This window comes from Silene latifolia, chromosome 2 (genome assembly GCF_048544455.1).
Source record: "Silene latifolia isolate original U9 population chromosome 2, ASM4854445v1, whole genome shotgun sequence".
In the NCBI taxonomy this organism is placed as follows: domain Eukaryota; kingdom Viridiplantae; phylum Streptophyta; class Magnoliopsida; order Caryophyllales; family Caryophyllaceae; genus Silene; species Silene latifolia.
The window spans coordinates 80,531,314-80,545,363 of NC_133527.1; the positions used below are offsets into that span (position 1 = coordinate 80,531,314).

At 39.4% G+C, this 14,050-nt stretch overlaps 1 non-coding gene across 1 annotated transcript; it reads left to right on the plus strand.

The window, feature by feature from the left end:
- The first annotated feature begins 13,413 nt into the window (after positions 1-13,413).
- LOC141645035 (small nucleolar RNA R71) lies at positions 13,414-13,519 on the plus strand. Its single transcript, XR_012544630.1, has one exon. It is a non-coding gene; the product is annotated as a small nucleolar RNA R71 (small nucleolar RNA).
- The last annotated feature ends 531 nt before the right edge of the window (positions 13,520-14,050 follow it).

The window sequence follows — 14,050 nt, forward strand, 5'->3', positions numbered from 1 at the left end:
TGTGTATATGGGAAATAGGAGGTTCTTGTCTCATGACCATTGTTATCGCAAGATGCAGAAAGCATTCAATGGAAGACAAGAACTTCGTCAACCTCCTAGAATTTTGAGTGGGCATGAAGTTTATCAGAAAGTAAAGCATATTGAGATAGATTATGGGAAGAAGAGCGGCTCTAAATTGTCTACTCGTGGGTATAAGAAAAGATCCATATTTTTTGATAAACTTCCATATTGGCCGACCTGGAGGTCCAGGCATTGCCTCGATTTCATGCACATTGAGAAAAATGTCTGTGATAATATTATCAATACCCTTCTGAATGTTCCTGGTAAAACAAAGGATAACGCCGCAGCTAGGGAAGATATGAAAATGATGGGTATTAGGCTAGAGTTGGCACCACAGAAGAGAGGTAATCGTACATTTTTACCGCCAGCATCTTTTACCCTTTCACGGAATGAGAGAAAAGAGTTATGTGCATGCTTGAATGGAATTAAAGTGCCACATGGTTATTCGTCGAACATCAAAAGCCTAGTGTCGATGCAAGACCTAAAACTCACCGGGTTAAAGTCACATGATTGTCACACTTTGATGCAACAATTACTACCTGTGGCTATTCGTTCCATTTTACCTAAAAAGGTAAGATATGCTATAACTAGATTCTGTCTCTTCTTCCAATCCATATGCGAAAAGTCATCGATCCCGATGACGCGATTCATTCCAGGACCTCGTTGTAACCTCTCTTTGTCGGTTGGAAATGTATTTTCCACCCTCTTTCTTCACTATCATGATTCATCTGACCATTCACTTGGTTAGGGAGATTTTGTACCTTGGGCCCGTGTACTTGAGATACCAGTATCCTTTCGAAAGATTGATGAAAGTCTACAAGGACTATACATCTAATCGGTATTGTCCGGAAGGTTGTATTGCTGAACGCGCTATTTTAGACGAAGCTCTTTCATATTGTTACGCTCATCTCTCCCTGAGGAGTTGATTGGCGTTTCTAAGAATCGTCATAGTGACAGGATGACCGGAAAAGGTATTAGGGGCCGGGTTGAAAAAATTGTGACACGTGAAATGTTGCATTTAGCACACATGTATGTGCTAAACAACGAAGATGAGGTGCAACCTTATATACAACAACACAAAGATGAGCTCAAATACGATCACCAAAACAAGACCGAGAAGTGGATTGCGAACGAGCATACGAAGACGTTTCCGTAGTGGTTTAGGAATATTGTCTTACGAATGTACTTGATCAAACTGGTGATGACATCTCTCCTAGGTTACTACGTCTTGGTTTAGGTCCAAATGCCAGGGTCATCTTTTACAACAGTTTTGCCATTAATGGATATACTTTTTACACCCGCGAGCAAGATGAGGTGAGCACAATGCAAAATAGTGGTGTGAGTTCTGAATTTGAGGCAATGCACTTTGCTACTTCAAAAGATAAAAAGCCTATTTGGGGAAAATGCCTTTATTATGGTGTTATTCAAGAAATATTGGTACTAGATTACATTGATTTCACACTGCCTTTGTTTCGATGTAACCGGGTTGATAACAACATCCATTGTGTCCGAAAGGATAAGATGGGATTTACGTTGGTCAATCTGGTAAGGTTGGCAATAATAAGGATGATCCTTTCATAATGGCATCCCAAGCTAAACAAGTGTTCTATGTCACCGATCCTATGGATAAGAAGTGGTCATTTGTGTACTTGTCTATAAGGAAAAGAAGGAGTAGTCCATCCGATAATGATGATGATGATCGGGATGTCGTTTTTGAGGGAATGGATCAGTCTACCACCGTATCTTATTTCGACGATGTTGACACTGATCATGAGGACACCGAAAGCATCTATATGCGTGATGACCATGGTGAAGGTATTTGGGTTAACGAAGAAACTATGACATCCAAGAAACGTCCCGATCCCGAGATAGTTCATCGGACACACGGTATGCATGCATGTTGGTGTAAGTTGTCTTATTTTCTTGATCTTATTATTAGATGTGGATGTTTGGTGTTGAAATTGCTGAATAATGTTGCAAAGTATGTATTGTTACAGTTTGGACCGTAATGGAATTACTGATAATTTAAAAAAAAAAAAGAGGTTCAACAATAACAACGGTTATATTTAAATTACCCGTTGTTAATACTTTCAACAACGGGTGTAGTACCTCTACCCGTTGTCAATTATTTTTTTGACATATTTCATTTTGGCGCAAATTTGGTGAAAATATATTACAACGGGTATATTTTAACCGTTGTAATAAACTTTTGACAACGGTTTACTTTTATTGACCCGTTGTTATTAACATATAACAACGGTTCTTCTTTGAGCACCCGTTGTCAATAGTTTGTCTTAATAAAAAACTAATATAGAAACCCATACAAAGATGCCATACACATACACACACAACGTTATTATTAGTTCAACCGTTGGTATCCTGAGTTAATTCTTCTCTCTTCCTCGCTTTTTACATTCTCGTCGCCGCCGTCGCCCGCTTTTCGAAGCCCGATTCCGTTGCCTTCCCTTATCATCCTGCTCGTTCTCTTTATCATCATCATCAACAAGTATGTTCACTTTAATTTTGTGTTTCGTCATTAGGGTTTTAAGACGATCATCTTGTTTCTTTTTCATGCATCTGTTTGTTTTTCGTCTTCTTTGTTATCTTTATCATCCCGCATCATCTACTTTACTCCTCTTATCAGGGTTTAGGATTTTAGAAGCTCAATCTGTTGTTTTAAATTTTCATTCCTATTAGGGTTTAGGGTTTTAGATAATACTCTGCATGTACGTTGTTAAGTTGTTCATTTACTATATCATTCATATTTGGGTTTTAGGATTATCATGGGTGAAAAACGTAAAAGAAGTCAAAAGAATAATGAGCCTGGTGATAATAAGCCTGGTGAGAGGGGTGCTACGAAGTGCAAGAAAGTCCTTGCAGCTATAGCCGCTAAACAACCGTTCCAAATAACATGGAGTGAGATGGGTTTCCCTACTGGTCCAAATGTGGGTCTTTTCTCCAGTTGGATTGGTGCTTGCACAAGACAGTTTGTGCCTATCCATTTAGATGATGTTAGAACTTTGAATCCAAAATTGGCGGAGTTATACTTGGCTCGTGTAAAGGAAGGCTTTATTATACCCGATAAAAGCCATGATGAGTATTTAATGCATAAGGCAGCGGATGTCCACAGGCAGTGGAAGTGTGGCGTTGCTAGGGATTGGTTTTATGTGGACAAGGCAACGGGGGAGATGCGTAAGATCCCACCGGAAAACAAGTGTCCCACCATCAAGCAGGAAGAATGGGATCTTTTAAAAAAGATGAGAACTACTGAGAAGTTTCAGGTTAAATATCCTCGCCTTTTAACGATTTACCTATCATTTTTTTTTAATTAATGAGTCCTTTATATAATCTTTTTATTATCTCATCTACTTGCGCTTTTATATAATTATTTGAAGGCCGTTAGCAAAAGAAATCGTGCTAACATTTCATGCAAGAAGGGGAAATTCTATGGTTCTCGAGGCGGTTCTGAAAAAGATAGAAGAGGACCTCGTAAGTAGCATGCATTATTGCCCTGTGAGACTTTATTTTTTAATCACACTTGGACTTGCATTGATACACATTTACGTGTATAAATGTTACCATGTTAATGTGTAGGTGGCAAAGGGAGTGAAAGAGGTGGATCGGCATGTAACTTATAAACATGGGCACACGCCTAAAGGATCCCGGTCGTCGCATGACAAATATGATGAGGAAGTTTTGGCCAACATAGTAAGCATTATTTTATTAAGACGAGTTCATTACTAACTTTATTATTTTAGTCACAAATATAATTTGAAGTTTATTTAATATATTATAGGATAACGTATTGAAAGAGGTAGAAGAAGGGAAATTCACTCCCGGTGGTCGTAATGACGTTCTTGCTAGAGCGATCGGCCAATTCCCGAACATCCAGGTCGTTTGAGGGGCGTCCGTTACGAGTTAGAGTAACGAAATATTATGGGAAAACTGCCCAGATAAAGAAGAAAAGGAAGACTAAGTCTGAGAAGGCTGACATGGTAACATTTATTCTATTATTTTCATTTAAGTTCAATTCACATGTTATTGTTGGGATAAAAATTGCTGACATATTACATTCTTGGCAAGCGACTTGATTAATGGCATCCGTACTACTAAAGCTGAATGTTGGAGGTAAGCTTTCCGAAGAAGAAGTGAAGATGATGGAGGATGTCATTTCTAAAGGGGGTAATAATAAGGTACAACAGATTGGTCAAGAGGCCGCTACTACCTTGGCAATACATGAGAAGGAAGTATCGGTCAACGAGATTCGAAAGATCGGTACCTAATAATGCTTCTGAAGTTGTAACAACTAAAGCCGATCAAGTACCTAATACTTCCTTATTTTTCTTTTTTTTTTTTTTTTTTTTTTTTTTTTTTTTTGTAAGATCGGGGGTGTGTTCACCCCACTCTAATGCTATAACTTCTGACATGGTGCCATTGAATTGGTTAATTTTATTAGGTAAATAATGGGTCCGAAAAGGAGATGCATGAGAAGACGGTGATGGAAAACAAAGATGCATCCCCTTCAAGTCAGTTCCCTGTTTTCAGTAAGGTATGCATGAAGTGTTTAATTAGTTAAATTTATATGAATGCTGAAGTTTGTGCAAAAATCGGCCTGAGACAGAAAGCGTTTTTGCAAAATCTTTTGAATGCTGAAGCGTTTTTGCAAAGATATAATAATGTATGTGTATATTCTTCAGGCCGTAAACAAGAGGCTAGTTATTCTTGCTGACCATAATAGAATCGAAAAGCCACATGTGCGTGTTGGCCGGGGTCTCGTAGAAAACAAATCTGCAGCAGGAAAAATCGTAGTTATTCATGGCGAAAAACTTTTGCCGAATCATAGAATAGTAGAGATAACTACGGTCTTTCCAGGCCATGAAAACTTTGAACCGTCGTCCGATTCGTGACGACATTACCATTCTGGGAGATGCGCTTGGAAGTTTCATCCAATGGCCTGAAACTCACATCTACTTGGCGAAGATATCTCCGCCGCCTCAGCAGCCTAAGTCCCCACCAGTCTTACCTGCTACTACTACCTCATCATTGAAAGAGCAGGTTGACGAGGTATTTAATTAAGTACGCTTTTATTTTTATTACTCCAACTAGGATATGTTACCTTTGGATTTTTTATTATTTTAATTATCTACTACATGTGTAGGGTGGTGGTAGTAGCACAAAATCAAAGACTCATTCTTTCCCGGACCTGAAAATTAGGAGTTTAAACTCCACACAATATAAAGGGAAGGATTACATGCAAAAAGTAAGAATGGTGACGATGAAGAGACTGCATGAGGAGGCTGGCCATCGCATAGACACCGAGCAATTGATAGTTATTCCGCTCGAGGAGGATATTCTAGGGGCTGAGCGCCAAGCACATGTATCATGGGATGTGCTAGCCGTATGGGCTGGCCTAGACCAGATTGATATCCAACACATATTTGTTTGGATGAAGTAAGTTTCTTAATAAATAATTTCATAGTCTAATATTCTGACTACTAGATAGTGTTTTAAATACCGGAATTAATACCGTAATAATGTAGGATATTGAAATTGAGAGTGATCCCGAGAAGAAGATTCCATCCGATCAATCACGGTTCCCGTGCCCCTATGTTTTATCTTTATTTATTCCGGATTTCTCGTTCGAACAACGGGTAGATTATATTGCTCAAAGAATTGGCGACAACCAAGAAGCCGATTTTTGGCGCTTATAATGAAAAAGGGTAATAAACAAATTAATATTACGTTTCCCCCTACAATTGCATTTTCATACCTAATATATGTACTTGTTATTAATAATGATGATGTCTCTTGATGTAGGACTCATTGGGTGCTAGCAGCCATCATGCCGACAAAGAATAAAGTTTTCTGGTTGGACTCTTTACATCATCAACCAAGCGAGACTTTTAAGCACTTGATTAATATGTAAGTTTATAATACTGATTTATTTATAATAACATTTTCATTTTTTATTTATAGAAAAAATCTCTTTCATATTTTTGCCCCTAAAAAAATTAGTTTCTGCCTCCTTTTTTATTTTTTAAAAAAAGGGCCTTTAAGAAGAAAAGAGCAAACGAGCAGGATCAACCCACGGAAGATTCTGATGTTGGCCCTGATTTTATTATGATAGAAGGGGTACGTGCTCAAATACAATAACATTAAGTGCAAAATCTGTGTTTAATACTAATACAATACCTAAAGTTCAAGATTCTGATGTGAGCCTTCTCTCGTCTGTTTTTTTATGTAATAATAGGCCCCTCGCCAGCCAGATAGCATACAATGTGGATACTACGCTTGTCGGTTCATGTTGGAGATTATTAGGCGAAGATATCTCGTTATTCCAGAAAAGGTTAGTAATAATTTAAACATGTGTTTATTACTTTTTTTTAAATTAGAGCTAATGTTGTCTTGCTTGCTGCTATATATACCATGATGTTGCTAATGTTGTCTTGCTTGCTGCTATATATACCATAATGTCTTCTCTTTGTTTTTGCCGCAGTATGCAATCAACCAGTCACAATAGATTGAGCAGTACTCAAGTGTAGATATAGACGAGGTAAGAGACATGTGGGGCAACTACGACTTAGAATATATTAGAAATGCATGATACTCAGAGTTTAGATCAACTTATTAGTAAATTTTTTGTTGAAGTTAGGGAATGATTAGTTCATGTATAAATTCAACTCCTTGTAAGTATATATATATATGATGCAGCTGCTGTTGTGGTTGAATTAAATCTATTGAGTTCTGATGAACCCAAATTGTGATTTATCTTTGGTCTTTGGTATATGATGTCTTTGTGACATATGCAGGTTTTTGAATGGCATGAAACAAATTTATTTTTTCAAAACAATAGGAGTTCGTAATAAAAACGGTTACTAAAAAAAAAACCGTTGTGAATACCTTTCACAACGGTTAATAAAAATAACACCGTTGTGAATGACATTCACAAATACCCGCGCATAATATTCAACAATAGGTTTTAAACGAAGAACCGTTGTTAAAAGTCTTCACAATTTTGAAGGTAAAGTTACAACAACGGTTGCTTCAACTAAGAACCGTTGTTACTAATAATTTCAACAACGGGTATGTACCATAAACCCGTTGTCAAAAGACTTCACAATTTTGGAGGGAAAGTTACAACAACGGTTATACATACTACAACCGTTGTTATATTATTCCCTCCAAATTTTTGAAACACTTTCCACAACGGAGAACACCCAACAACAACGGCTTTTAACCGTGGTGAATACTTTAGACAACGGTTTCACTAAATAACTAAACCGTTGTAAATACCTTCTACAACGGCCGCTTTAACAACGTCCGCTTTTTACCCGTTATTATAGGCTGTATCTGTAGTAGTGTACTAGCATCATAGGGATCATCATTCCACCACCATCCGATCGCTCTTGACAAAAGCATTCGGAAATTGAGGACGAAAGTAGTCTAGTTTAACACCATTTGGAGGTGATTTAGTGCCATCCTCTTAGACTTAGTAATTTGTTGAACTAGTATTTGTGAAGGATTACATGCTCTTAAATTTGTTCCTCTTTAGTGCCTCTGCCACTTGATGAGGAAGTGGCTATTCCTTTTTGTAGATGCATCCATTATGTGATTTTTTGTGCTTAATTTTTGGATGTGTCGCCATTTTGGCAAGACCCACCTTGCCTTGCAAGAAGGCATCCTACCTCATGGTTGTCTTGTTGTGAGTTGGAGGGGAGGAGTGAGACCCGCTAATTGTCTCATATCGGCTATATTATTAGGATAGGTTAGTATTGGTCCTAGTCTTTGTCACCTCTTTACTCGGGACGAGCAAAGGTTCGGTTTGGGGATATTTGATGTGACCATAATTAGCGCATATTTAGCCCCCGAATTAGCCTTGTTCCCATGCTTTTTAGTGCATATTTGGGTCATTTCTTATCTTTAGTTCATTGTTTTGCATATTCTTTGAGATTTTGATCCCTTGGTAGGAAAGGAGTAAGAATCTTGCATTTTCATGGCAAAACGAGACTAAATTGATCGATTCCAATGACCAAGTATCAAGGAGAGACAAGATTAGAAGGCCTTTGTACATATTATAGTAGAAGAGCAATGTTGAGAAAGGATCCTTGAGTCCCCAAGGAAATCCCCAAGGAATTTATGAAGAAAAGGGAAGAAAAGAAAAAGATGTCTTGCTGAGTGACAATCCGTGCGGATTGTCACCAATCCGGCAGTCCCACAGCTGCACAATCCGTGCGGCTTTCCTATAATCCGCTCGGATTCCACCTCCACAATCCGCCCGGATTCCCTCGAATCTGCTCGGACCCCATCGCCAGAATCCGCCCGTCCCGACCTTATTCCGCCCGGATTCCAGCACAGCACGGTTTCCTCTTCTCCAAGCTACAAAGAAAGAAGCCCTTCCTTCGAAAAATACCGGCTCCTCCTTGCTCAAACTAAAAAGTGTAATTACTAGTTTAGCCCTTAGTTAACCCTAATGCATCCTCCCTAATTTCCACTATAAATACCCCATTAGTCTAATTAGAGGAGCATGTTCTTCTTATCAATAATTAGAGTAGTTAATATATATCAAATCTCTCTTTAGTTTTGTAATCAACAATTAATCAAGTTCTAATACAAGTTTTATTTCCTTAATCTCTCTTTTGTTCATCCTTTATTTTGGGTAATTGAAGATTATTTGGGTTATTGTTGGGAGATTGACAACCTTTCAATCAAGCATTCAAGTACTTCTTTTATCTTTGCTTTATTATTGGAATCATTAGTAGGTATAATTCTCTTAATCCCTTTTAATTATTGTTAATTACTTTCATTTATTCATCATGTTTCATATTGTTGTTATGATTGACAACCTTGCTAGCATGATCAACATGATAATGAGTGAGTAGTCTCTTAGCTAGGGTTAATGGGTGATTAGGGGAAACCAACATGGGGAATGATTCATGCTTAAATTAATATGCTTTCATGTTTTATTTGCTTGCTTGTTTTGATCTCAACTCTTACACATGGTATGTTTGATGAAATGCTAAGCCTATGAATCCTTGCATTTACTATCATCTTCTATCTTTTCAATGAGACTTGTAAGACATAACCCAACTCGAGTCTCATTAGACCATGCATGTTGTTGAGTAGGGAAGATTAAGTCGACTTGTAGGTGTTGTACAATCTAATCGATTCGGCTCCGGGACCCAAACTTTCCTAGGATTGTAAGATATAACCCAACTCAATCCATCACAACAATAATTGCTTGCTTATAATTTGAGAACATGTTTGTATGATCAATTCCCATGATTCCCCTATGATCCCATGACACCCTAGTGCTTTTTAATCAATTGTTTACACCCCTTTAATTCATCTTGCTTGTTTATTTTCATTGCTATTATAGTTTAGTGACATTCTACATCAACCCAATTTGTGACACCCCTTAGACACCACTAGTTGCAATAGAAATCTCATTTCAATACTCGTCCCTTGGGATCCGGCCTTTACTTCCCTCTTTACTAATTGTAGAGTTGTTTGTGAAGTTATAAATTGTGTTTTGATTCGACCGTGACCCAACGACCACATCTTTAATTGTGAACACGAAACAAACCCGATCAGGTGGCAGCTAAAGCAGGGCTAGCAGCAGTGCTAGCAGGCGTAAAAACTGTACCAGCAGCAGAGACTAAGAACACAGGGGTTGCGGTACTAACAGAAGTGGAGGCGGTGGTGATAGCAGAGACCACCATCTCAGACAAGGATGGACTAGAAGTCGAGCTAGTGGAGGGCAGAGAGCTAGAATCCATCCTGGATAAGTAGGGCAGGGGAATGTGATAAGAAAACAACAGTTAAACATCATGAAAACAGCATGAAAAACAGTATGAAATCGGCATGAAATTTCCCCCAACCAGTCGAAAAATTCGATTTACAGCACAAAAATTCCCAATTTTTCCTTAATAATTCGAATGACAGCAGGTAAGTGCGATAGGGTACGGGTAACAGGCAACAATGGCAGCCAATTAAGTAAGAATAGAGGTAAATTAAGCAAATGGCAGCAACAAAACCCAGATGACAGTCGAAAATTTCGACGGAAAATAGCCCTAATCGCAATATGCTCGCAAAAATTCGAACTAGACAAGTAAAAACAAAGAGGTATGGGAATTTATCATCAAGCAAGACAAATAGGACAAACAATTACAGTTATAGTCGAAAAAAAACTCGGCTAAACAAGGAATTTCGAACCCTAACCCTAATTCGCCTAATAATAAGCAAAATTAATGAAATTAAAATGCAAAGAGGTGTAGGAAATACCTACAAATCGCAATTAATCGGCAAGAAACAAGCAAAATGGCGATTTTTTTGATCGAAAAATCGCAAACCCTAGAATCCTCAATAGACTGTGTAAAACAACGAAAATCAGAGGGAAAGTAGAGGGCTTTTGACGATTAATTGACAATAAACACAATGTATGTGGCGGATTTGGCAAATGGGCAAGAAATATGGAGGATTTTGAGGTTTTTGATCGCAAAAGGGAAGGGAGACGGAAAAATTAGGTGTAAAATGAAATAACAAGGAAAAAAAAAAGAAGTTAAAGAGAACTCCCTGCGTCTCATTTCCCATTTCACTCGATCGAGTGGTTTAGAACTGCTCGATCGAGGACTTTTTTGATTCATCTGCTCGATCGAGTAAAAAGTTACTCGATCGAGAACTCCCCTTTTCAGCTTTAGTCGATCGAGTAGAATGGAATCACTCGATCGAACAATTTTCACTCGATCGTGTACTTTTTGTACTCGATCGAGGTCTTTTCCTCTCGTAAGCTCTTGAATTTGCCTTTATTCCTTTGAAATTGCGTAAAACTCCCCAAACCTGCATAGAAACACTCACAAAAGTATCCCAAAATACCAAATACGCAAAGTAACAGTCTATAGTCTCTAATCTACGCTAAAAATTGTCTAAATTCTAATTGTCCTAATTAAGAGCAATAAATGAAATTCGACGGAAAATTAAAAAAATTGTTTATATAAGATGGTACACGGGGCATTTCCCCGCTCACTTCTCGAAGCAATTCAGCAGCTCCTTGGAGGGCTCCTGACTGGAGGACGTCATCTCAGCAACATTGATCGTCCTCTTCAATTTCCACGAGCTTGAACTTAAATCGTTAGGAGGGGAATAATTGACGTCCACATACGCGCAAACTTTTATCATCCTTACTCCTTTCTCACCGGCTTTAACATTGTCACTCCCACTTTGACTGACATTAATTGCACAATGCCCTTTGACAGCTCCTGCATTATTTTCATTTGTACCTACAGCATAGAAAACAAATGAACTTTCCTCCTTCTTTCTCTCAACTTGAGGCGGAGGGGTCATAATAGCAGCACAATGCTCCAAATTTTCATTTGGAGTGTCAATAATAGGGTCAGTAGAAGAGAGGGTATTGTAAGGCTGAGCTTGCATGGGATCCCTTTGGAACTTAAACTGATGGAATATCAATTCTTCGTCCCCAACCTGAAAAGTCAATGTCTTGCCCCCGACGTCTATTACTGCACGGGCAGTAAATAAAAATGGTCTCCCTAAAATAATAGGGGTATGGGCATCTTCGGGGATGTCAAGTACAACGAAGTCAACGGGAATAAAGAACCTCCCGATCTTAACATTTATGTCTTCTATGACACCTAGTGGCCGTGATATGCTACGGTCGGCCATCTGAACATTCATGTTTGTGCAATTAAACTTTGTTAAACCAAGTCTCTTAGCCAGAGACAGCGGTAAGACACTTACGCTAGCGCCAAGATCGCATAACACATTATCAATCAAATGGGTACCAATATGACTCGGAATCGAAAAACTACCCGGGTCTGACTGCTTGGGAGGTAACTTATTCTGAACTAGGGCTGTCCCTACCTCGGTCAAAGCTATCGTCTCATAATCATTAATGTGCCTCTTACGCGATAAAATTTCTTTCATAAATTTAAGGTAAGAGGGTACCTGTGTCAGCAGCTCGGCGAATGGCACAGTGACCTGCAAGCTCTTCAGGAGTTCGGCAAATTTGCCGAATTGTTGATTAGCTTTAGTACTTTGCAAACGTCTCGGGAAGGGCACCATGATGGGTATCTCGAGTCCCTTGTTCCTCTCTTCCAACGTGTCAGCCGGATCAAGCTTCAAGTCCTTCGGACACTTCTTCCCTCTTGAATGAGGTCTTTCAGGCGATTTCTCACTCGATCGAGCATTGGCAGGCTCTCGATCGAGCTGTTCTTTATCTATACTACTCGATCGACCAAAAATACCATTCGATCGAGTAGTTTCTTCAACAAAGTCACTCGATCGAGTAGAAAATTTACTCGATCGGGTAATATCTTTTCCCTGTTCACTCGATCGAGTAAAATCTTTTCCATGTTCACTCGATCGAGTAGAATTTTTACTCGATCGAGCCCTTTCTTCAGCAAAATCACTCGATCGACCCCCAGTAATCAGTCGATCGAGTACTTTCCTTGTCGTCAGCTCCTTTTCTTCGCCAGAACACTGTTCATCAGCTATAATTTCCTTCCTCGGGTTTGATTTCAACATATCTGGTCCCTCATATGAATGACCGCTCCTCAAATTAATTAAATTTACCGTCTCATGTGGATTTTTGTCAGCTTGTGATGGTAAATGACTCGGTTTCCTTGTAGACTGGTTCGCGACTAACTAGGCAACTTGAGTTTCAACTGCCTTGATAGATGCATCTTTTTGTTGATCACTCAGCTGCCACTGCTTTGTCAAAGACTGCAACATTGTCTTCAACTCACCTAGTTCACTTATTCATCCAGAAGACGATGCGCCTTGATTAGTTGTAGGAAAGGAAGGGGGCTTCTGAAAGCCTTGTTGAGTCTTATGTGGAGGGACATACGGCTACTGCTGCTGCGGAGGATGGGTACGATTGAGCACATTTTGACTAGTCCACCTCAAATTGGGATGGACTGCCCCTAGGTTGTTATAATAGGAACCCCCTCCTTGCCTATATTGTTGAAAAGCAAGGACCTTTTTCTTCTCCGTAAGACAGCCAACAACAGTGTGACCGTCATTGCTCCCACATCTCTCACATGTAACAGTCTCCCCTTTAGTAAGAAGATGATCCGTCTGAAGCTCCCCAGCAGAATACAGCTCCAACTTATCAAACCTCGCATTCATGGCTTCCAGCTAAGCCACAACTTGCTTATCGACTGCATGAACTGTTCTAATACCATCCCTCGGGTTTCCATACTCAGCACAGTGGTTCGCCATCTCTTCAGTAAGAGCCTATCCCTTATCATCGTCAGTGTTCTCTTGGAATCTTCCGTTAGACGATGCATCAAGCATTGCTCTATGATCATCGTAAAGCCCATTGTAGAACTGGTTGGACAGAAACCATGGTGAGGAAGAGACCTCACCAACTTCTTGAAACGGGACCATGCTTCACAGAAACTCTCATCCAGTGCTTGCTTAAAACTTGTGATCTTTGCCCTCAGCTGATTGGTGCGCTGTGGAGGGAAATATCTCTTATAAAAAGCAAGAGCAAGGGTCTCCCAGTCTGTAACCCCTGCGGTTGTGCGGCCCAAATCAGTTAGCCACTCCCTGGCTGAGTCGGTCAAAGAAAAAGGAAACATAACCTCCTTAATCTTGTCTTGAGTTACCCCCTTTGTGGCGGGGATAGTAGAACAGTAGTCCCTAAAGACCTCCATATGCTTCCTCGGGTCTTCACCTGCCACAACTCTAAAGAGATTTCTCTCCACCAGATTGATATAGGAAGGACGGATGTCGAATGTATTCCCATCCTGAGTCTGGAGATTGAAACCCTTTGGAATTGATGATGCTTTAGGCTCCGAATGACTAGCAATGTTTGGCATCTTTACTGGTATGCTTACAGAACTAGAAGTATCTTCTTCAAAAGATGGATTTTTACGTAAAAAGGAAATCTTTGAAGCTCGGTTCGAAAGTACTCAAGTCTTCCTTTCGTGATTCTCTTTGCGGATGGAGTCTATGCCTAAATAGTCTCTCGGCT